General features: G+C 42.5%; 1 protein-coding gene across 1 annotated transcript in view; it reads right to left on the bottom strand.

Moving 5' to 3' along the window:
- Window positions 1–24,653, bottom strand: part of LARP4B (La ribonucleoprotein 4B) — a 108,686-nt gene extending 84,033 nt beyond the window's left edge. The window contains exon 1 of the mRNA XM_038390356.2: window positions 24,523–24,653. The gene's annotated coding sequence lies outside the window, so the exon portion shown is untranslated. The remainder of the gene's footprint in view (window positions 1–24,522) is intronic.
- Window positions 24,654–26,159: the final 1,506 nt, after the last annotated feature.

Genomic DNA, 26,159 nt, shown 5'->3' with positions numbered 1-26,159 from the left:
GATAACAGCCTTGCAGAACGTGTGTGTGTGCGCGAAATTGAATCGAATGTTATAGCTATAACTAACTGCTTACTATGATTCTTTCTGTATTCACAATAAATGTGATATTTTGCCTTTTCCCCTTTAATAAGATACCAATAAAATAAAAACCAGCAGGATAACAAACAGACTTCGGCTATGTCTATGCTATGGATCGTACAGCAGCACAGCTGTACCACTGCAGCTGTGCTGATGTAAAGTCTCATGTATAGCCGCTCTATGCCAGCAGAAGAGAGCTCTGCTGCCAGCATAACTAAACCACCCCTAACAACTGGCGGTAGCTATGTCAGCAGGACAGTGTCTTCCGCCGACATAGTACTGTCCACTCCGGTGCTTTTGTTGGTCAGGGGGATGTTTTGTTTTTTCCCCCCTACACCCATGACTGACAAAAGTGCTAGTGTAGACATAGCCTTAATTACTCCACCTCCATGAGAGATGTAGAACTTAATTCAATGTTGTTAGGTCAACGTTGACGCAGCGTAGACTAGCGTTGCTTATGTTGACTTAACTGGCCTTCAGAAGGTGTCCTACAATGCTTCACTGTGACTGCTCTGGTAAATATGTTCAACTCTGCTGCACAGTAGCCAGGAAAAAGTCCCTCCCAGTTAAAGGGCCAGTAACTTTTGAATTTGTATTTCCTGTTTTTCCAGTGTGGAGAGCTCACCTGCACAGCTGATCATGGCTGCTCCACTCTCCAAAACTGAAGTACACAGGAGGCGATGGAACTTATTAGTCTATGAAGAGAAGAGGCTGTGCAGGTACAGCTGATTCAACCACAGAAATGGAGACATCTATGAGCAGATTGTGCAGGACATGGGGGAGAAGGGCTACACCAGGGACACACAGCAGTGCCATGTGAAGGGGGAAGAAAACAAAAACAATCAAGGAACTGCGGTGGGCATACCAGAAGGCAAGGGAGGTGAACAATTGCTCTTGTGCAGCACTGCAGACATGCCGCTTCCACAAGGAGCTGCATGCGACTCAGCAGCGACCCTACCATAACCCCCCGAGAGCAGCTTGGATACCTCTGAGGAGCTGGAGTCCCAGGCCAGCATGGGCAACACTGAAGTGACAATCTTGGACAAGGAAGAGGAGAAGAAGAAGAAGAATGGGAGACAGGTGAGTAGGGGATCCATTCTTTCCAAGAGCCAGGAGCTGTTTGTAACCCCAGAGCAGTCCAGCCAGTCACAGGACAGAGCTGTGGCGAAGTGTGATGTTGGGGAAGGAATCTCTGGCGAGTATGAAATTTCAAGTTATTGTCTTATAGTTCTATTTTTTAATCAAAATTAACAAGGTGAGGTACAGTGCCTATCTGCTTCCCAGTGGCCACACCAGGTAGGCAGATGGTGCCCAATGAAAAAGACCCTTTTATTTATATAAGTAAAATAAAGTAAAATAAAAAATAAATGAGAGAAACACCCTCCCCCCCCCCCAGGAATCCACTATAGAAGTCTCCAGGAAACTTTTGTGGAGGTACTCTGAAATCTGTTGCAGAAAGTTTCTGGGGAGGGCTGCCTTATTTCTTCCACTACAGTAGGACACTAGTGAGTGACAAAAGATTTGCACACATAAGTGGTAGTGCAGACAGCATTAGGCTAAAGAATTTTAGAAAATTCCAGCCAAAACTGTTCAACTACTTCCAAGAACAAAGCTAAGCAAAACAATGCATTTTCTCTCCTATGCTAGTGATTGGGACCTTTTCCTTGAAAGCATCTAGAGTTACCATGCTTTGGTAGAAGCAGGGACTTAATCTTTCAAGGACCCTATCAGGGATGTGTTCACCATCCCTATGAAAAATGTGCCAAAATACAAGTTTGGGGGAGGGGGGTGGGGAGGAAATAGTTTGCATGTGCTGAGTGGAGACAAGTTTCAGCAGTTAAATTTCTCCCAAACATTCTGCGAACACTGGGCATGATCCAGGCCAGGTCTAGAAAACTTCCCCTGCAGCTCTGGGGTGCTGCAGACTGTGGTGCGTAGCTCTGGCATACAGGGTAAACAGGCAGAATCTACCTCCATCACTCACTCCTCTTCCCCAGGCAAGATGAAGCAGGATGCTGCCTGACAACAGGGAGAAGAGCCAGACCTGGGTGGGAGGAAAGATGGAAGCTAGGAGCGCTGGAAAATGGAGCTCACTGGCCGAAGGGCTGGAGATTGGGATGTGAAGCCAAAAGAGCCGAGACTGGGACTGGTTAAGTGAGAATGGGACTGGGACAGCTACAGGTTGCAAGGCAAAGGGCAAAAGGAGTCATGCTTAAGGAAAATAGGCAGAAGAGTGTGCCCACTAGAGTACGCACCCCCCCAGTGCCTGAAATGGAACCCAAGATCTCCAAGTTTCGCTATTCTTCTGCTGTCAACAAATATCCGTGAAACACATTGGCAAAATTTGTGTCACATCCTCTTTAGAGCTGGTTCAGAGGATGACAACCTACTATTCATTAAGGTGTGTGAAGTAGGCAGATCCTATAATAAGCACTATAGAAGAGCCCATGAGAAATAATTCTTAAGCAGAGCTTGAAGAGTGTGCAATAGATAAGGCATGGGGATGCATCCTGAATAAAGGAGAAAAAAAATACTGAACAGCTACTTAAAAAGTAAGCACTGGCTGTCCTGTGCATTGATGAAGACAGGGCTCATGGAAAAAATAGTCTGATCACATAATTCAAGAATATATCATAATGCACATACACAAAGGGGACAAATTAAGGTTATACAGGCAACCTCAATTCTAAATTTGGAGCAACTTTAATGTTATTTTAACAGATTTTTTTAAAATATATACATGCGTACACTGAAGTTTTAAATACAGTGTTGTGTTATTTTTAAAAAATAAAATCAATGAATTGAGGTTAAAGTTTCTGATTTCAGGTTAAACTGACTTGCGACACTTCATCTAATATACGAAAGCTTAGTTACAGAAGGAATCAATAGTAGTGACTTGTGCATTTACCATATTAGCCAGAGATGAATTTAAAAGGGATGCCATCAAGTGTATTCTTTGTTTTTAAGTGGTTCAGCTACTATACCTCTTCCTGAGCCCATATCATTTTGTGGTTTTACAATCACTTTTTACCGATTTGATTTAAAGGGTTTCTTTTCTATACTTTAAAACATTAAAAAAGATCCACACAAAGTAAAGCCAATTATATAGGGAAACACAAGGATGCTATATGCAAGCCTTAGTGCACAAATGTACAAAATAAATGGAAGATAGATTCTCTGCATTTTCATCCATAATAGTCTTTGCATGTTATTTGCAGATAAAGTGGAGTAGGATTTAAACTACTAAAGTTAAACATTTTAAAATCAGCAGGTCCAGATAACATGCATCCAAGAGTTTTAAAAGAATTGGTTGAGGAGCTCGTTGGATCATTAATATTGGCTTTCACTAAATTTTGGAACAGTGGGGCAGTTCCAGAAGATTAGGAGAAAGCTACGGGTAAGTCAATATTTTAAAAAAGAGTGAATGGGATGACCTGGGTAATCATATGCCTGCCAGTCTGACATTGATCCCGGGCAAGATAATGGAGAAGCTGACACACGACTCTGTTAATAAAGCATTGAAGGAGAGAGTGTTTAACTTGGTACCTCACAATATTTTGATTTAAAACAACTAGAATTTAATATTAACATGGCATGCTTTAAACAGACTATACCAGCTAAGAGATGTAATTGTAAATCGTAAATACACAAAATGTAATTGTGACCAGTGAATCACTGAGCAACCGTGTTTCTAGTGAGGACCCAGAGGCAACAGTTCATGGTCCTTTTACTATTTGACATTTTTATCAGCGACCTGGAAGAAAACATAAGATCATCACTGATCAAGTTTGCACAAATTGGGGGAGTAGTCAATAATAATAATAAGGACTGGTCACTGATACAGAACAAACTGATTTGCTTGGTAAAGCTGGATGCAAATTAATACCGTTTTAATATAACTGTATACATCTCGGAAGAAAGAATGTCAGCCATACTTACCAGATTGGGGACTCTACACTAGGAAGCAGTGACTTTCAGAAAGATATGTGGATTCTGGTGGATAACCAACTGAACATGTGCTCCCAAATCAACACTGTACCCAACAGAGCTAATACGACGCTTGGATGCCTATATAGGGGAATCTTAAGTAGGAGTAGTGGGGTTATTTTACCTCTGTTTTTGGTACTGATGTGACCACTGCTGGAATACTGTGTCCAGTTCTGGTGTGTACAATTTAAGAAGGATGTTGATAAACTGGAGAAAGTTGGGAGAAGAAGCATGAGAATGATTAAGCGATTAGGAAACATGCCTTATTGTGACTGAGCTCTTGAGTATTTAGCAGAACAAAAACAGAAGGTTAAGGAACAGAGTTGTTTACAGTCTTAAAAATTTAATAAAGGGCTCTTCAACCTAGCAGAGAAAGGTATAACATGTTCCAACATCTGGAAGTTGAAGCAAGACAAATTCAGACTGGAAGGTGTTAAAAAAAATTAACAGTGAGGGTAATTAACCATTAGAACAGCCTACCAAGGGTGGATTCACCATAAAGTTGAAGATATTCTCTAGGAATTATTTTGAGGAATTATTCTATGGCCTGTGTTATAGGTCAGACTAGATCATCACTATGGTTGCTTCTGGCCTTGGAATCTATGAATTAAGTTGACAGTGTGCTTTTAATGTTTTTTTTAAAATATGGTCTGCATTTAGGCTGATTTACACCCTAGAACTAACCAGACTCAGGATTCAGCACACAAATAATTTTAGACTAATTTTTTTAGTTTTAGATCTTTCAGAACCGCTGGCCAGTTCCAGACTCACTGTGGACTGCATCTTTTCCAGGAAGAACAAAAAAATTACTAATACATTAAGATGGCCATTGGGGCCACAGATTTTGCATATGGAAGTTTTAGTTTTTATAACAAATTAGACACCAGAGGGCAGTGTGACCAAAGTAGATGCAGGTTGCTTGAGTTCCTAAGCAGTCCACAGAAAATACCTAAACATTGTCTCCTAAAACCCACCATTCAACTACTGAAACCCCCCAAGATGCCCTTTAGCTCAGCATTTCTCTCTCCAATATCTGGAAGCACACCGCCTCCACCACCCCCATAGAGATCTGCCTCCTCACCTTCTACAGATGGTTGCCTGAGACTGATGGAATGCAAGTGGATGGCCATTCTGCAAGCGGTAGCCACAGATACTGTTGAAATTGCATCTACCCTACAGACCACCATGACTAAGATTCACAGTGCACTACAAGCTCTATTCAGATGGATAAGTGAAGCAGAACACAATTTCTGAAGTGGGTGATGTTTTCAAGGACAACCAACTACAGGTTATGAAGACCTGGAATAATATCAAGATTATTAAGACCAAACTAATTTATCTAGAAAGCCATTCATGGTGATGCAACATCAGGATTGTGGGAATACAGAAAGATAAGTCTTCTGAATCTGTTCCTAAACTCCTAACATGCCCTAACAAAGATTTTTGTTTTGATATACCTCGGGCACATCAGTTCCTTGCCCCCAAACCAGTTTCAGAAGATCAGCCTAGAGCACTGACTGAAGTTCATCACTAAGGAGCTTATACAGCAGAAAATCAGAGGGGAAAAAAGAAGCTGTTAAGAACAAACAGTCATACTGATTTAGATCAATGGTCCATCTAGCCCAGTATCCCAGCTCTGACAGTGGCCAGAAGGGAGGGAATGAACAGAACAGGGCAATTTCAAGTGTTCCATCCCGCATCATGCAAGGCCAGCTTCAGGCAGTCAGAGGTTTAGGGATTACACCACTGACCATCTTGGACCCATTGTTGAACCCATCCTTCATGAACTTATGTAATTCTTTTTGGAATTCTTTTCCCTCACAACATCCCTCATAAGTCCCACAGGTGAACTGTGCATTGTGTAAAGTAGTAGTCCATAAGGAAGCACCATCTAATAAAGCAAATATATCATTGATTTATTAGATAGTACTTCCTTATAGACTAATGTATCAAGGCTCTGTTGGTAAAGGGGATTACTATAGCTGTAATGTTTGGGCCCCAGGGGCCGAGCGTCTACAAGTTACAACTCATGCAGCCACCCTCCCCATCCCACAGGTGTCAAGTGGGAATTTTGGACATTTAAACAGATACTTTTTTGACTATATGGTACTAATGTCTATTTCTCTCTCCACTATCTTTTTCCCATTTTGTTTTTTCACTTATTTAATTCCTCTCTCCTCGCCCCCTTCCCATTATCCTCCCATGCTGGAAATTTCCTTCCCACGCCTGCTGAATAAATAGTGGGACGCAACAGCCTACCCCTGGATTATATAAAACTTTTGCTGTAGCTATGCAAACACTGTTCAAGAAAATTTTCAATTTCTCATTCACAAACTGACTTTATACTTTATTGGTACATTTTAACAATGAAGGCACCCATAATTAAACATGTCTCCTAGAATATAAAGGGTTTTCATAACCCTATTACAAAATACACTCATTACTAATGCTGACATCGCCATGCTCCAAGAGACATGTAACAGAACCCGATGATCGTAAACTGAACAGAGATTGGGCAGGCCTCATTTTCTAGTTGCTTTAATTCTAAATACATAAAAAGTTGAATGAGCATAAGAGGTCTGAATGAGGGTAGATGCATTGTCTTCAAGGCTGAAATTGGCAATTCTGTAATCATCTTTGCCAATCTCTATGGGCCAAACAGAGATGATCCTAATTTTTCTCATACTTTATGAATATAAATTACACGGGTCAGATCCAATTATTATAGCTAGCGACTTTAACGAAAGTCTAGATCCAGTCTTGGAGAAGTTTCTCCATCTCCATATAACACTGCTAATACCCGTCAGGTACTTCATATATACATGCCTGATTCAGGCTTACAAGGTATGTGGCAATTATAGCCTCTGTCCTTAGGATTGCCCCAGTTTTGTTGTGTTTTTTTCCCCAGCAGGTCATTCAACACATTCAAGATCGGACTATTTCTTACTATTATCACTTGATAAATTCCATCATTTATTGTGGTACTGTTATATTGTTATAGTTGACAATGCTCCTATGCAATCTTTTAGGCCTACAGGGTATGTACCCGCCAACTAAAATGTGAGATTGACCACCACTGAAATTTGATACTCACTGGAGTTACCAAATGATGCAAGAAGTTTTTCTCTTTCTTTAAAAGAAATGCTGCCATTTCTTCACCAGCTGCCACATTTTGGGAAGCCATGAAAGCCTTCATTAGAGACCCTATTAACTATTTTGCGACCTTTATAAAAGGAGTGGAGAGAACAGAGAAATTGATACCATTGCAAAGGAAATTAAGACCTGGGATAAAGACTATGCTTCTGCCCTCTGCCTAAAGAAACTCAGAACCCTCATCAAAAGGTATGAAATCAATAAACTTCTGCCCCAAAAGGCAGAAGTTACGTTATTTTGTTTGAAGCAAGATTACTGGGAATCTGGCAAGAGAGCTGGCAAGCTATTGGCACAAAAGGCTAACAGAAATGAGATTGCTCCTATTCACGACAGTAACAAATTTTATACAACAACTAAAACAGATTTAAAACTATGTTTAGCTGAAGAGAATATTGGTAAAGATGCCCTAGTAACTATTCTAATGGATTGTCTAGGATATTCATCTCTAACTCTCAGAAGGAACTTCTAGACACCCAGCTAGAAATCACAGAACTGACTCAGGCTATAAAAGAAATAAAAGGTTGGAAAGATTACTGGCACAGACTGGTTTCCTACTGAATTTTACCAAAAGTTCACTGAAACTTCAACTCCTAGATTAATGAATATTGTCAAGGAGGCCAAGAATGAGAAAACTTTCCCACCACTCTAAGAGAAGCTGTAATTTCAGTTATTTCTAGACCTGGAAAAAACCACAGACTATGTAGTAATTACAGGCCAATTTCTTTAATCAGTTGCGATACTAAAATTAAGCAAAAGCTTGTTATGCAGTTGGACAAAGTTCTCTCACATTACACACAAATCAGGTAGGCTTCCTTTATAATAGGCATGGCTCAGATAACGTGTGTCAATTGATATTATTACCACCGAGAGATTCTAAAGAATCCTTAGCTGTCATTTCTTCAGATGCTGATAAGGCCTTTGACTGCATAACCTGGGACTTTTTTTCAATGTAATATCAAAATTTTGATTTGATAACCAATTCATTGCTTGGATGGAGCTTTTCTGCTCTAGCCTGACTTACAGGTAATACCAATGGTATTATTTCTGCCTTTTCTTCCATTACAGAGAGGTCTGAGGCATGACTGCCCTCTTTGTCCTCTGTTTGTTTAGCTTTACAATGTTGGGCCATTTCCATCTGGGCAAATCAACATACCCATCGTACCAGGATGGGATACAAAGAGAGAATAAGTTTATGCTCTACCTGGGTGATGCTCCTGTATTTGTCTCTAAGCCCGATACTGCTATTCCCAAGTATTATTAATACGTTTGGACACATTTCAGGACACAAAATTAATTGAGGGTAAATCAGAAATTCCAGGCATTAACATATGTGCCAAAAGGGTTTTCATCAAATTTGGACTTTCAATGGCAATCCTCTTGCATGAAATATTGAGTAATATTGATTTCCAGTAATATTCAAGACACCTCTAAGTTAAATACAGAACGAAATGTTGTCCAATTTAGGGAGACAGTTCATAAACCCTCAGTTTGTAAGGCAGCATTAATATACTGAAAATCAATGTCCTTCCCAGAACGTAGATTGTCCTGAGCAGTCTCACTATTTCTATTCCTCAAACTTATTTTAAGGAAGTTCCTTTGGGGTGCTGGTAAAAAATCTAGACTGAACAAATTACAGTCCCCATCTCTGGAAGGATTTTGTTTTCCAGCTTGGCAAATTCTCTCCTTTTGTTAAGCCAGGCATCTTTATGGCCATTAGATATGACCTCACAGACCTTATTTTGGGTTCAGATTGAATTAACCATTGGTATACTATCTCCCCAGCTTCAGGCATTGTGAGCTGGAACTTTTATAGATTTGATAGCACCAGAGCTCATACAATAATAGCTGTAAGGCAAGGTTGGTTAAACTTGGCTACAAAGTTCTGCTTCCATCCATTCTTCTTTGGAGAGGCAGTCCTACCCTTAAAGTCAACTGCAAAACCTTGATACAGAGGAATGGGGGGGGGGGGAAGGGAATTATGATTATCAGTTATCTGCAACACAATGATTAAGGCTGCATGTCTGTCAGGTGACTTCCCATGACTTCTGCAGTGCCGGTGCAGCTGGCTTCAGGGTTGCCCAAGCAGCTCTGGAAGCCCCTGGGCCAGAAGCAGTTTGGTGTGGGAGGGGGATCTGGGGCTGGAGTGCGGGGTGCCACTTACCTCAGGGGGTCTTCCTGGAAGCAGCTGGCAGTCCCTGCAGCTCCTAGGTGGCACCACCCCCGCATCTCCTATTGGCTCAAGTTCCCAGTCTATGGGAGCTGTGGAGCTGGTGCTTGTGGTGGGGGCAGCTAAAGTGTTTAATGACAGATGTGTTTGGGCTGTATGCACCAGGAATTCCAAAAAGTTTCAAAATAATAAAAGGTTCTGGATTTATTCAGCCAGCTGTATCCTTTTATGATTTTCTGGCCTGAAAAACTCTGCTAAAGATTGACAACTTGAGATTTGATTGGAATAGAGATTTGGATACAGAACTATCTCCAACTCAATGGAATACAATTGTATCAAATGTTAAACTATAGAACTGAAAGGAAAGCTTATTCAAGGTAAGTGGCTTTTTTTTTTTTTTTGAACATACTGGTTCCCACACAGGCTAATGGTAATGGGCCTCAAATGAGGACTGCTGTTAGAAATGTAGCTCCTTTAGTGCTACATTAGTACATGTTTCGGGAGTGCCCCTGTATTGAGAATATCTGTCCTTTGACCCACCTCATACCCAATTTGATATTGGATACTAAATTTAATTCTTGGATATATTCCCGACACCTGGAGACTATCTGGTAACAAGACAGCTTGGCTCCAATTGCACAGCTTTGGTCACTAAAAGATTAAACCTGCAAAAATGAAGTCTGTCCACACCAAATACTGATGCCTGGCTCAGTGACATGGTTGACTGTATAGCTAACTGGCATTCCACAGAAGAGAAATGCCAGAAAAATTCAAAGCAATTTGGGCTGATTCTTTAGAGGTCTATGATCAAAGTAGACCCTCAAGATAGAGATGTTGCTTCCTCTCTCCTCCCTTTATCCTAACCCCCTTTATTTACTAAGTATATTATAAAGAATCTGGTATATTTGTAGTACTTGGAAAAATTAGTAAAAAAAGCGCACCTTGTCCTGCTCTAAGCTCAGAGCAGCAGCAAGTTGTATGTGCCCGACTTCTCAAATGGATACATTCTGAAGTGCCAACAGCAAACATGGGCCGAGCTGAAGTCTTTACAAGACCAAGAAGTATAAAATATGCTAGCAAGTTAATTATGTTCTGAAACCCATCCTCACCTGCAGCCATATTCAGCATGTCTGTAGTTAGCTCAATTTTAGGTTTTCTGTTCCATGCCACATTAAAAAAAATGCAGGAGAAAGGCGTTAGTGCATTGAATAATATGTTCATTTCAATTATATTACAAGGCTGTGCACCCCATCCTTCTCTGGGGGCAATGCACTCAAAATTTGCAACTCTACAATCCAAGAAACACTGCCAGATTGGGGTCCTTTGTGTGACAAGACCTAGAAGAAGATTATGCCAGAGAAAGAACTGACTGGATGCGACTATACTACTTGTGTAAAGTTTCAGAGTAGCAGCCTTGTTAGTCTGTATTCGCAAAAAGAAAAGGAGTACTTGTGGCACCTTAGAGACTAACAAATTTATTAGAGCATAAGCTTTCGTGAGCTACAGCTCACTTCCCCTTAAGTGATCACTCTTGTTACAGTGTGTAGGGTAACACCCATTGTTTCATGTTCTCTATGTATATAAATCTCCCCACTGTATTTTCCACTGAATGCATCCGATGAAGTGAGCTGTAGCTCACAAAAGCTTACGCTCAAATAAATTTGTTAGTCTCTAAGGTGCCACAAGTACTCCTATACTTATGTAAGGTGTCTGATAAGAGCACTCTGTGCCTGGAAGTCACTAAGGAAAACATACGTGCAATAAGCAATTTTAGGTTTGCTTCCAATGCTCTTTCAGCTAAATTTATTTTCAAGCTTGACACAGCACTGAAGACAATGTACATAATGATACACAAAAAATTGCTAAACAATTAAGTTGACTATACATAATATACCTGACACAAGACAAAGGCAACTTAAGTTTAAGTCAATTTAACAGCACATGTGCCCTAACCCTCGCCAGCCACGGGTACACACCTTACTACTACCAGACATCATTCCAGACAGCAACAGCATGCCTTTACCCGATTACCGATTCCAAATACATGCAACTGTAAATTTAAACAAACCCTTAGCCTTCCCTTCTGCACACTGTCTTGCCATCCCAGAACTTGGCAGAGTGAATTGTGGTCTGTGGTTTGTATAAACCTGTCCCTTTCCTGCCTTTTTGCTTGAGAGAACAGACTTAAAATTTTTATTAATGCTAATGTTAAAATTATATAATATACAGGTTGAGAAAAGAGCGTCTGTACATCTGGGTACAGTGCTTAGATTATCTACAAAATACAAAGTTTGTTTTTAAAAGTCATAGGATACAGAGTATATAATCAGCAATAACCCAAATTTAGGTGAATAAAATTTAAGAATACAGTTTAGACATTAGAATCCAAAATACTGCATGAAGCCCTGGTCTACACTAGGAGTTGAGGTTGAATTTAGCAGCGTTAAATAGATTTAACCTGTACCCATCCAAACGACGAAGCCCCCCCCTTTTTTTTGGGCTTAAAGGGCTCTTAAAATAGATTTCTTTACTCCACCCCCAACAAGACAATTAGTGCTGAAATTGGCCTTGCCAGGTGAAATTTGGGTACTGTGGAATTTGGGGTACTGTGGACGCAATTAGACTGTACTGGCCTCCGGGAGCTATCCCAGAGTGTTCCATTGTGACTGCTCTGGACAGGGCTCTCAACTCAGATGCACTGGCAAGTAGACAGGAAAAGGCCCGTGAACTTTCGAATTTCATTTCCGGGCCAGCGTGGCAAGCTGCAGGTGACCATGCAGAGCTCATCAGCAGAGGTGAGCATGATGGAGTCACAGAATTGCAAAAGAGCTCCAGCATGGACTGAACGGTATCCGATCGCTGTATGGGGAAAGGAAACTGTGCTATCAGAACTCTGTTCCAGTTTTTGAAATGCCAAAACATGTGTCAAAAATCTCCCAGGGCACAAAGGACAGAGGCTATAACAGGGACCCAAAGCAGTGCCACGTGAACTTAAGGAGCTGAGGCAAGCCTACCAGAAAACCAGAGAGGCGAACGGCCGCTCTGGGTCAGAGCCCCAAACATGCCGATTCTAGGATGAGCTGCATGCCATTTTAGGGGTTTCAGGCACCACTACCCCAACCCTGTGCTTTGACTCCTTCAATGGAGAGGGAGGCAACATGGAAGTAGGTTTGGGGAACGAGGAAGATGATGATGAGGTTGTAGATCGCTCACAGCAAACAAGCAGAAAAACCAGTTTTCCCGACAGCCAGGAATTGTTTCTCACCCTGGACCTGGAGCCAGTACCCCCTGAACCCACCCAAGGCTGCCTCCCGGACCTGCCAGGTGGAGAAGGGACTTCTGGCGAGTATCTTTTTAAACAGTATACGTGGTTTAAAAGCAAGCATGTTTAATGATTAATTTGCCCTGGCATTTGTTGCCAGTACAGCTAGTGGAAAAGTCTGGTAACGTATCTGGGGATGGAGCGGAAATCCTCCAGGGACATCTCCATAAAGCTCTCCTGGATGTACTCCCAAAGCCTTTGCAAAAGGTTTCTGTGGAGGGCAGTCTTATTCCATCTACCATGGTAGGACACTTTACCACGCCAGGCAAGTAGCATGTACTCGCGAATCATTGCAGAACAAAGCATTGCAGCATATATTTGCCAGCGTTCAAACAACATCCATTCTTTATCTCTCTGCATTATATCAGGAGAGTGATATCATTCATGGTCATCTGGTTGAAATCTGGTGCTTTTCTTACAGGGACATTCAGAGGTGCCCGTTCCTGCTGTTAGCCACGGGGAGGGGAGAGGAGTTAGCCACGTGGTGGGGACAGGCAAAATGCAACCTTGTAACGAAAGCACATGTACCATGTATGTAATGTTAACATCAAGGTTTACCATGAAAGAGTGTACCCATTGTTCTATAAAATGTGTCTTTTTAAATACCACTGTCCCTTTTTTCCCCCTCCACCAGCTGCACGCATTTCAAGGATCACAGGATCTTCTCCTTCCCAGAGGCCAGCGAAGATGAGAAGGCGGAAAAAAAAAAAGAGCGCACTTGCGATGAAATGTTGTCTGAGCTCATGCTGGCCTCCCACACTGACAGAGCACAGACGAATGCAGACAATGGAGGCAGACAATGCCAGAGTGCAAGAAAGCACAAAATGACTGGGAGGAAAGGTGGTGGGCTGAAGAGAGGGCTGAAGCTGACAGGTGGCAGCAGCGTGATGAGAGGAGGCAGGATGCAATGCTGAGGCTACTGGAGGATCAAACTAATATGCTCCAGCGTATGGTTGAGCTGAAGGAAAGGCAGCTGGAGCACAGACCCCCCCGCTACAACCCCTGTGTAACCAACTGCCCTCAGACTTCCAGAGCCTCCTCACCCAGATGCCCAAGAATGTGGTGGGGGGGCTCCGGCCACCCAGCCACTCCACCCCAGACAATTGCCCAAGCAACCGGAGATTCAATAAGTTTTGAAGTGCCGTGTGACCTTGTCCTTCCCATCTCCATTACCCCTCCCGGGCTACCTTGGCAATTATCCCCCTATTTGTGTGATGAATTAATAAAGAAGGCATGAATGTGAAGCAACAATGACTTCATTGCCTCTGCAAGCGGTGATCGAAGGGGCGAGGGTATGGTGGTTAGCTTACAGGGAAGTAGAGTGAACCAATGGGGGGGGAGGGTTATCAAGGAGAAATAAAACAGAACTTCCACACCGTAGCCTGGCCAGTCACGAAACTGGTTTTCAAAGTTTCTCTGATGCGCACCGCCTGTGTTCTTCTAACCGCCCTGGTGTCTGGCTGTGCTTAAATCAGCAGCCAAGCGATTTGCCTCAACCTCCCACCCCGCCATAAACGTCTCCCCTTACTCTCACAGATATTGTGGAGTTCACAGCAAGCAGAAACAGTAGGAATATTGGTTTCACTGAAGTTTAACCGAGTCAGTAAACTGCGCCAGTGCGCTTTTAAACGTCCAAATGCACATTCTACCACCATTCTATACTTGCTCTGCCTGTAGTTGAACAGCTCCTGACTACTCTCCAGGCTGCCTGTGTATGGCTTCATGATCCATGGCATTAAGGGGTAGGCTGGGTCCCCAAGGATAACCACCATTGGGAATTGTCCCAGACCTGCAACACTATGCGGTCCCACCAATCTGTGCTTGTTTCCCAAGCCCAGAATTAGTGTTCTACCACATGAACCTGCCCCATTACAACCATGATGCTCACATTGCCAGGGCCCATGCTTTGAGCGATGTCTGTGTCCATGTCCTCATCACTGCGCTGACGTCACCTACTCGCCCGGTTTTGCTTTGCCAGGCTCTGGTGCTGCATATAGTGCTGGATAATGTGCGTGGTGTTTAATGTGCTCCTAATTGCCAAAGTGATCTGATCAGGCTCCATGCTTGCTGTGGTATGGCGTCTGCACAGAAAAAAGGTGCAGAACAATTGTCTGCTGTTGCTCTGAAGGAGGGAGGGTCTGACGACATGTACCCAGAACCACTCCCAACAACGTTTTTGCCCCATTAGGCATTGGGATCTCAACCCAGAATTCCAATGGGTGGCGGAGACTGCTGGAACTGTGGGATGGCTACCCACAGTGCAACACTCTGGAAGTCGATGCTAGCCTTGGTACTGTGGAAGCACTCTGCTGAGTTAATGCACTAAGAGCATTTTGTGTGGGGGAACACAATTGATTATATAAAAAAGATTTCTAAAAACCAACTTTATAAATTCGACTTAATTTTATAGTGTCGACATACCCTAAGGGAGTGTCTGTCAGTATCCCCATACACCCCTCACACCCAGAGCCCCTCCATAACAGTGAATATTCTTTCATTTTTTTTTTTTAAATATAGAGTGTAATTGAGGACAGAGGGTTGCTCAAGTTTCACATCTAGATTTCTCACACCCTAGGCAAGTGTCTTAATTTTAGGTCAACAAGCAGCTAACGCTAGGCCAGGAATTCCCTCACTCTCAAGAGGAGGCATTCACAGCCTCTGCTACCTCAGACAAAAGGGGAGAGCATCCCAAATGAGTAGTCATCAGAACACTAGTCAGTCACTTTCCTCTGAACTCAGTTTGTGACTATATAACCTCCCATACGGTCTCCTTCCCTAATTTTACGGCTGCCCTTACCAATAGTATTTCACCAATGAGAACAGCAGTGGAGTTAATTGAGGCAATTCCTCTCTATCAGCTGGGTAACTGTGCAGGAGTTGCAGGCAAATAAACGTTATCTTCTGTTATGAGGGGCACAATGAAGAAACCAAACAAAAATTAATATCATTTGTGAGGGGCGGGGAGGGGAAAAAAAAAGAAGAAGAAGAAGATGGGAGGAAGAGACCTGGGTTTGTTTCTTCCTTCCTCCTCCCCAAGGAAGCATCCTCAGCAACAGCAGAGTACTGCAAGTAGAGCACTGTAAATGTTGCTTTGGGTGCTAGAGCTTCTGGAGTGAAACCGACACAAGTCAAGTCGATTTCACTCTGCTACTGCTCTGCTATTTTCTAAAGGGCTACCGGCAGCAGGGCAGATGCCAAGCCCCACTGTCAGACCTCAAAGTCATGTCAGGGGGTTGCATTTGTAGTAAGATGCAGAATTCCCACAACAGTCTCAAGTGAACTCCTGCACTGAAACCAAAGAAAGCGAGCTGGTTGGTTAGTGATCACTTACTTTTTGAATCAGAAACCGAACAGCTGTCTGAATAAAAGGCAACATAATCTAGGAACAACCACAGAGTTGGGAGCAGGGGTCAGCAACATATCCGTACATGGACACAAGCGTATGTGGTAAAAACTTTGAGGCCCGGGGTAATTTTTCAAGTAATGTTGAATGATTGAATGACATAACCCACCCAATGTCCATCACTAAGTATGGTAATTTTCTCAAGTGTCCTTCATGCCACATGGTGGTGCCAACATCTGGTTGGGAGCTAGTTGCTTCAGCATTCTAACCCCAGGTCAGCGTAAGTAAACTCAGTTAATCTTTGCCTCAGTTTTCATTCTGTACAACAGGGATACTACTTGCCATTCCTACCTCACAGGCTAAGGGGGTAGTTAGTGTTGGTACAGCATTTTGAAAAATTAGAGCTCTATACAATTGCTAAATATTATATTACATACCTCAGTACCTATTGACTACAAGCTTGGAGATGGGTGGAAAACAGGTGTCTCTTGCTGAAGATGAAGCCATAGTTTATTACTGCCTACACATTCAGTGATCAAGGACCAGAAAACCAGAACCAGGTGAGAGGAATCGATTTTTCTGCACTTATTAAAATTCTCTATACAAGTATTAACTTTTTTTGCTCCGTTTTATTATTGTTTCACCTACTTTGAAGAAGAAAACTGTAAACACTTCGATAAGAGCCCTGAAAAGCTGTCTAGTTTCACTGTAGTATTTACATGTTTCAATATGCTTTACAAAATGGCATTTTGTAAATTTCAAATCTAAAACAAAGCTCCTCAACAATCTTTAGATAACCATACGCCTAGAAAGAACAGGCTGGGAGATCGTAGTCTCCAGCACTTGAAGCCTACAACTGTCACAAATGGCTATGCTAGCTCTTCTTACACCAACAAACAAGTCTTGCTTTTAAAGCAGAGCTAAAGAAAGCACATTTAAACAAGAGAAAGAAAAATGGTTTTACAGCTCTACTAAGAGGTCAAGACCACATTAAAGAGAATCAGCTAATTCACCAACACCCAATTGCTACAACATTCTGGCCTTCATAGTCTCCATGAAGGCCCTTTGGATTACAAACTGCATAACATTTCCATCCCACCCCTTTAAGTATGCACACAGAAAGGCATTACGAGTGATCAACGCACACTGATGAACAAATAAATGTGTTCTAGGAACAGAAAAAATAAAGCTCGTCTTGGACTTGAGGGCTATGGTTGTGTTACATCCATGTAGATGTTGTCTACACTGGCTCCTCAGCTGGCCAAATCACAAGATTTAAACTTCTAGGCAGAAGCGGTTCAAAAGACAGCTAACTGGAGCCTCCTGGTCACATCAAAAGATTTTACAGGTTTACTAATGATTTAAGTGAAAGTATAAGCTGATTTATTTATACACATATGCACATGGTGCTCCAAACAATACAGTTTAAGAAGACAGGGTTAAGTAATCTCACAGCTTTGCAGTATTTCCCTCCAAGCTAGTCAGCAGTTTTAAGTAACAGCCATGGTCACACATGACCCTATGACCTAACAAAAGGTTCAAGAAGAGGCTTAAGGTTCACCACTTAAGGCAAAAAAAAAAAAAAAAAAAAAAAAAACCCCAGCAAAAACCACACTTGGACATTTCAAAGGTTCTACACTTGCAGCAAGATTAGTAGTTTTGTTCTTTTATTTCTAGTCAATACATATGCAAAACTGTAAAAAAAAAAAAAAAATTCCAGGTACCAGATACTGAGCCACAATGCATTCTAAATAAATCTAAAACTAAGAGTGAAGGGGGGAGGGGGGAGAAGAGGAGAACTGACAAGTTTCTCTACATTTATTTCACATGGCTATTAATCCTAGCGGTCAGGTGAAGGTGATGAGATTCACATGACTAAGGAAAGATGAATTTCCCTTTCATGAGACTAAACCAACAATCCATTGTAAAATGAGCAAAAGCAAATCTGCAATTGTGGTCCATGCTTACAATTAAATGGGCACACCGCCTCATAGCAAACGGATTAACGACAGATAGCAACAACTTTGTACAACGCTATGCAAGCTAAACAGAAAACTGCCAAAATGCACAGCACCATCTGAGGACCGGATAGGTCTGGAAGAATCAGCTTTTCAGGTTATTCGTTGCTGTAGGTAAAATGTGTGCAATAAGTCCCCCCCACCAGAACTTCTCATGCCCTCCCTCCCCAGAGTATATTCCACACCCCCCAGAGTGGTCTGCCCTTCCAGTTAGAAAACCTCTGGTCCATGATACTGTAGTTTCATATTTCAGTACAACTATACACCTCTAAAACAAAGGCATGACTTAACCCAACAAGGAAAGAGAGAGAAGTCTAACTCTGGGCTGACACTTTGCCTTAAGTACCTTCCCTTAATAAACCAGATACTACCAAGGTATTTCTTCTTCACATTTCTTCTCTTCAAGAGTCAGTATAATAATGCCTGCATCTGAAATTTTCCATGCATCTGAAGTAGTGGGTTTTTTTCCCATGAAAGCTTATGCCCAAATAAATCTGTTAGTCTTTAAGGTGCCATTGGACTCCTTGTTGTTTTTGTAGATACAGACTATTACAGCTACCTTGGTACTTGATACCAAGGTATTGATTGGAACACTGCCTCTTGCTCTAGCAATCAGATACAAGACAAAGTTTCATCTTGAAGCTATAAAGTTAATTTAATGGGCACTACCAAGGTTTAGGTCAAAAGTCTGGTCTAATTCAACAGATCTTAATGAGCTTATATTCTAAACAATTGAAATATATATTCTAAAACTGCATATTTTGAGTCCAAAACGAGCGTTTTCCTTATTTAAGTAAAAACATTTCACTGACGTTTGAGACTTAGGAGATCATTTGATTTTTTAGTGCTTTGAGAAATAGTCTAACCTTCACATGCAGTTTGCATGATTCATCAGGTTTTTTAAGAAAGTGGTGTTATCCAACCAATTTGCATGACTGCTTAGTTTAAGACCGACTATATATTTAATGTTTGATTGCCCATTTTTAAAAAAAAAAAAAAAAACGGGCAATCAACAGGATTTAAAAAGTCACTAGGATATTTGCTAGAGTTAGGACTGACCAGAGCATATAGTGGGGAAACTATGGTAGTACTGGTACACTATGTTTTCTTCAACCACAGCAGATCTTTGGAGCATGACAGCAAAATAAAAGTGCTGACACATTCAAAGCCCAAGTGGGAGTTATACTATAAGATCAAATATAATTGATAGTGCAGGTAAAGAACCAGTTTTCTTTCAATGAAAATGTTGGCTCAATTCATGAAGATTCTTTTAATTAAAAAAATGGTTAAATTTCTTTTACAGGACAATCTAAAGTCAGTTTCCTTCTGAGTTTCCCTGGAGGTCACTCCAAAAAACTTTTCCGATGTAATTTAAGAATCTTTTGGCTTATGCTTGTGAATGTCCTAAAGGCAAGATACAAGTCTTTATAAACTATACTAATTTAAAGTGGTCACAAATGTATGTTCATTAAACTTGTCATTTTCCTCACTTTTAGGACATTCTACCTTGAATTATTGACCATGATTACGTAAGATTTTATATTTGACAAAAAATGAATTAAATAGCGCAATGGAGGTCGATCACTTCAACATTATTTTTTGCAACTAATCCATGCTCCAGCCCAAAATATAATACTAATGCACAATCTTTTAAAAATAAGCAAACTGGTTCACAAAGACACCTACTGTAGTGCACTTTTAGTTATAGCTAGTCTAACAGTCACATTTGTAATCAGAGCTACTGGTAAGTTCAGCTACTCTGAAAATGGTAATTCAGGTTTTTTGGCTCATTGTTAAAGGATGGACTTGTTTCAAAATTTCAGCCTGGATTCAAATCTAATACTCCATCCTTAACTTCCCCACAGTCAAAATACTTCAGCACAACGAACACCACTATACTGCTCTGAAACCGTATCAATATCTTGATACCATGGAGCAAGATAAAATGTCAACCTGCATCAGAACTCGGAATTTTTTGGTCAAATAGTTTTCACCCACAAATGTGGTTCTGGGGCAACTGAAGTGAACCACTTCAATTTTTTTCAATTTCTTCCCATTCTCCCCCTCCCCAAATTCCTCACTGCTTTTTTTTATTTGGCCAAAACTTTGTCAAATTCACAAATAATTTTCAACCCAATAAACAAATAGAAAAAAAATTGAAAAAACTTAACTGTTCATTTCAATTTTTTAAATGAAACATGTGTGTTTCAAAATGTCATTTTGAAATGTAGATGGATTTGTTTTAAAAAAAGGTACACCCCACAAAACACAAAAAACTGAAAAAACCCTAACTGAAATTTGTGTTTGTTTCAGTGAGAAAAGCCAGTTCAGTCACTGAGCTGAAAAGAAAACCCACCAATTATTCACCCAGCTCTAATCATAACACTTTGGAGAATCTTGTTAAATATCACAAGCCAAAGTGCATCAGGTGAATACTTAGATGAGAAACAGAAAAATAAGCAGTGCTATTCTCAGCTACCTAGAAGAAGAGTATGGAGAACCATGCAATTCACTGTGCCATCCTTCAGGCATAACAGGACTAATTATCAGAGACTGGGTGGCAATGTAGGCAGGATTAAGGACATCAACCCCAGTGATCTAGTCAAATTCCACTGTGGGTAATTAATTTCTGCCCACCTTTGTTGCTGTGTTAACTGGAAAAGTTACAGTGTAGGCATAAAGAAAAGGAGTACTTGTGGCACCTTAGAGACTAACAAATTTATTAGAGCATAAGCTTTCGTGAGCTACAGCTCACTTCATCGGATGCATTTGGTGGACATAGTAGTTCTCAAAAGCACCTGAGGACAGCAAAACACAATATACATCATAACTCAGTTTAACAGCCATAATTAGTTTCAGGAAGTTCAAGACACTTATTTTAACTGTCTGTTTAATTTTTCTCTATTCTTTTGATTTCTTAGAGTAAGACATTTTGAAATAAGGCGGTATTGACTCATTTAAGCATAAAACCTTCCAGCCACTGGGTATGAGTAAGCAAACTGCTTTTGGACATTGGCCGGTTGATTCATCCGTTCCTTGTTTGAACAACGATCAGCACTAGCAAAGCTTCATTGTGGGGCAACCTGAGACAGCACCATAACCTGTAAAAAGTACCATTATGAGTACCAACACTAAAAGATTTCAGTCTTACCAGAACTTCAGCATAAAGTTTCCCGAGACAATTTTTAGATTCAGCTTTGTAATTGGAGTGTCTGATGAAGCAATTAGTTAAAAAAAAAAAAAAGTCACTAACCACATAACTATTTAGTTAATATCTTATTTCTCAAGACTTATTTCCAGAATAGCAACATCTTAAGATTACAAAGGGCTTGGAAATATCTTAATCAACAAGGACATACAGTTTGTATCTGTTCACATTTGACTAGTACTAGCTATTCTACCAGCGAACACCTAAATATATATTTATTTTGTTCTTTAAAATATATAACTTGCCATTTGGAGTCTATCATTTTTGACAGCACATCTCCCTGATATAATGAAGCAACATGTCATGCCTGAAAAATATGGCTTTATATTTCCCAAGCTTGAAAACAGGTTTCCTTTGCTTATCCAACCTTGTCTCTTACACCATCTTCTTTCTGCCAGCGATGCCAAGCATTGATACTCCATTTGTTAGCTTTTCTTACAACCGTTGTTCTGCTTTGATTTGTGGAGTCTTCCCCGACAGCACAGAATATCTTACCTGAGCTGGTTAGCAAGGCCACTACCCTCTCCATTTAAATCCTTCCTCAAGACCCATTTCTTCCAGGACAAATACAAGAAACAAGTTGATCATGTGATTGACTTCTTTCTTGTAAGCCGTCTGCTGTTTATGAAAAGTGGAAGGGTCTAAGGTAGGAAATGTGGTACAAGGACACTGGAATCAAAATTGGGGAGATAAAGGTGATGAATGGTGCAGGGATAACAGGAGGCAAAACTGTTCAGTTTAAAGGTTCCTTGGTTATTTTTAACTGATAAGACATGTATCATCAAAACCTGATCACCTTGCTTGTACTTTATACCCCTTTCCCTGTCACCTTTCGTTATCATTGGATTGAATACACTTTATGTGGATTACATGAATATGCCTTCCCTCCATGTTTTCAACATATCGCAGTTGCATAGTTACTACCAGCTAAATGTTCAATATTTAATATAAACAGTTATAAAAGTTTATCATTAAATTACCATGCCTATTAAGCTCATAACTGATTTAAAGCTAAACCCTATCGCCAGTTATGAGATTTAAAGTGACGACAAAGAACTGCAGTTCTTCACAAAACATTTAGCTTAGACAAAAACTATTATTTACTTTCATTTCTGTAAAATAAGGCAAGTAGTTAATATTTAACTCTATTCTCATCAGTTTAAAAACAACTTTTGAGAATGACCTAAATAGTTATCAGTGTCTCAAAGGAAGAAAGGGTCCTGGTCTAACACCTCCATGTTGTTCTGTAACAGTGTTAAAAATAAGTTCTCAGCTGTAAAACCGTGGAAGCAAATTTATTTCAACTGATGCATGAACCCAATATTTAGATCGGACCATACCTTTTTATATAGTATTCTTGTATGAAGGCATGCAATATAAAGTTAAAAGCAAGTGATACAAGTTACAGAATTTTCCTATGCAGGCCTTCTTTTTCCAATATATAAAAGTGTGGGAATTTGAAGACAAGAATAACCAGGGAAAGGTACTAGAAGTTTTAAGGTGGTAATGCACTTGTGATATATCTTGAAAATATACCAGTTAAGAAAACTAGTTAAGAAAACACTTTATACTTTAGCACAAGTTGGAACAAACACTTTCTTGTTCGAATATGGATTTTAAAAAAAAAAAAAACTAACCTAGCTTTTTTCACTTGAGGTTCTATACGAGTAATCATTTATTTCAAATATATTAAACCAATTAAAAATGTTTAAAGTGTTACTGTATTATTGAAAGCTAGACCACAATACAAGTTTCAGCATTCTGGGGCAGAAAAATATCCACTTCTATATACTATATAGAAAAATAAAGCACCATTTACATTGTACGCCTCTCAGGTATCATCCCAGTTCTTTCAACATTTAGAAAGCTAAAGTCCTATTCTAATAGCAAAGATGTGAAACTACTAATAAAATGTATGTTGATTAACTTTACATTTCAGAACACATTTTCTTAGAAAGCTGATTTGATAAGGTGTACAGTAACTGACATGTCAGATATACAGCCCTAGAGATAGAACTGCTCAGGTAAGTTTTGGGAAAAAAATATCATTTGGGAAATAACAGTAGTTCTAAAAAGCCCAATCAGATTCACAGCACAAAGTGAAGTTTGGAAAAAGTTGCATGAAGGGCTCCAACGTGCAACCCCTTTCTCTTACTTCACTTAAGTTAGATTCTTAACCAAATGTTGTTGAGCTTTCAGATGAAGGCCAGAAAAACTAAACCACAGACATGATCTAGGAGAGCAAGTAATAGACTGGAAGTCAGAATTCCTGATTTTTAACCCCACCTGTGACTCAAACTGGGTCTGAAATCAGCTCTCCCTGTGACCACAGGCAAATCTCAACTTCACTTTGCCTCAATATCCACACCCACAGAGTAGAAATAGTGATATTCTTCTGCCTCACAGGACTTACATGCAACATGGTGATTGAAAGCACTGAACATGTGAAGTAGTAATTTTGAGCATCTGTACAAACTAAAAGAGGAGAAAACTTGGCTGAAGCAGCACATGGAGGAACCAACAGCAACCACACTTGAAAAGCAATACCTGAGGACCCAATACTTTTTGCTGGTGCTTCTTTTGACGTGTTCGTACACGTGCCTTTGAAGCTCCTAGGCTTATTAACTCATTTGTGTCCAGGGGAAGATTTGGCTACAGGAATCCAGGCAGCAGCGCCTGGCTGAGTGAGGCTGTGCAAGGACCCCACGTCTCCGCCCGCCAAAGGCAGCGCACGGCTGTGACGCTTTGCAAAAGCTTTATGGAGCTACTCGTATCTTTCCTCGACACCCCCGCCCCCATCCCGGCCTCGAAGGGAGCGACTCTGCCGCGGGGCCGGATCTCCGCTGAGACTGCCTGTCAAGGAGGCGAGGCCAGACCAGGGCGGGGAGGCAGAGCCGCTTTAGGCAGCGACTGGCTGCGGCTCCCGCCCGGGAGATCCAGCCCCCGGGTAGGGGAGTGCGCTGGGCGCTCCCCAGCAAGGCGGGGGCAGCTACCATGGGGGGCTCTGAGCAGCCGACACAGCTCGGGGGCCCGGCCCGGCCCCACACCGAGGAACTCGCACTCGCCACGACCAGCAGCGCCCGGTGCCGGGATCCAACTCCCGCAGGAGCAGGATCTGCGGGTAGGAAGATGGCGGCCCTGGCCGCCTCCCCGGTGAGAGGAGGTGGCGGGTCGCAGCACAGGGAGGAGCCGGAGCGAGGCCGGCCAAGGGGAGGGAGTGGGCCCAGGGAGGCCCCTTCAACTCACCCGTCACCAACAGCCACTGCCGCCCGGGCCGCTCGCGTCTCCGCTGAGGTCGATGCTGGGGCCGCTGCCGGGGTCTCCGCGGGGGCTGGGGCGCCTCTCACTCCTGCCGGGGTCTCCGCGGGGGCCGGGGCTTCTCTCCGCCGCCGCCACCACCAGGGCCTCGCTGCTGCCGGATCCCAGGAGGAGGAGGATGGAGAGCGGGACCCGGGGGAAGGAAGCGGCAGCGGCGGCGGCGGGGAAGGGGGGGGGCGTGGACAAGGAGGCGGCGGCGGTACTTGGGGCCCAAAACGTCTCTGATCTCAGAAGCCGCAACACCCCGCTCGCATGAGAGACCCGCAGCCCCGCTTCCGGCTCCCGGCGGAAGTCCCGCCTTCGCCAGCGGAAGATATTGGCCGTCGCTAAAGCTTCCCCAGCCCGCAGCAGCCGCCGATGATTGGCGGAGCGGACCCCGCGCGCGGCATGACGCGTTTCGGCACGTGACCAGGTGCCGTCCCCGGCCCTGCATATGCGCGCGGAGTGGGGAGGGCAGATCCTCTTCTCCCCCCCCCCCCTCGCACCGAGCACGCCCACCGGAGGAATGTGACTTCTTCCACGCCGTCCCTCGCTGCTGCTGCAGCCGGAAAAATTAAAGGGACCAGTATGGATAGAGAACTAGTCATAGTGTCCCCCACTGGGGCGCGCTACCTCCCTTTAATTGGGGGGAGCGTTCAAGGCAGATAACGGCTGCCCGCCCCACCTCCTTCGCAAAGGCCGGGCACGCCTAACCTTTGCTTCACTAGCATGGCTACCGTGGGAAAGGGGAGCTCTAAATCACGCCTCCAGGTTCCCTTAACGGGGGGCACCCCTCACTTAACCTAGAGTCCCCCCACCTCCCCTTTAATGGAGGGACATGCCCACTCAACCTAGAACCCCACCACCACTTCCCCTTTAATGGAGGGACACTCCTACTCAACCTAGAACCCCACCACCACCTCCCCTTTAATGGAGGGACACTCCCACTCAACCTAGAACCCCAACACCACTTCCCCTTTAATGGAGAGACACTTCCCACTCAACCTAGAACCCCAACACCACTTCCCCTTTAATGGAGGGATACTCCCACTCAACCTAGAACCCCAACACCACTTCCCCTTTAATGGAGAGCCACTCCTACTCAACCTAGAACCCCACCACCACCTCCTCCCCTTTAATGGAGGGCCACTCCTACTCAACCTAGAGCCCCCCATCACCTCCCCTTTAATGGAGGGCCACTCCTACTCAACCTAGAACCCCACCACCACTTCCCCTTTAATGGACACTCCCACTCAACCTAGAACCCCCCACCACCTTCCCTTTAATGGAGGGACACTCCTACTCAACCTAGAGCCCCCCATCATCTCCCCTTTAATGGAGGGACACTCCCAATCAACCTAGAACCCCAACAGCACTTCCCCTTTAATGGAGGGCCACTCCTACTCAAACTAGAACCCCACCACCACCTCCCCTTTAATGGAGGGACACTCCCACTCAACCTAGAGCCCCCCATCACCTCCCCTTTAATGGAGGGACACTCCCACTCAACCTAGAGCCCCACCACCTCTTCACATCAAATCCGTGGATATCAGCTTTATATCCACAGATCATTTTTGTGAATGGGA

This window comes from Dermochelys coriacea, chromosome 2 (genome assembly GCF_009764565.3).
Source record: "Dermochelys coriacea isolate rDerCor1 chromosome 2, rDerCor1.pri.v4, whole genome shotgun sequence".
Taxonomy (NCBI): Eukaryota; Metazoa; Chordata; order Testudines; family Dermochelyidae; genus Dermochelys; species Dermochelys coriacea.
This window is presented reverse-complemented; position numbering and strand designations above follow the sequence as displayed.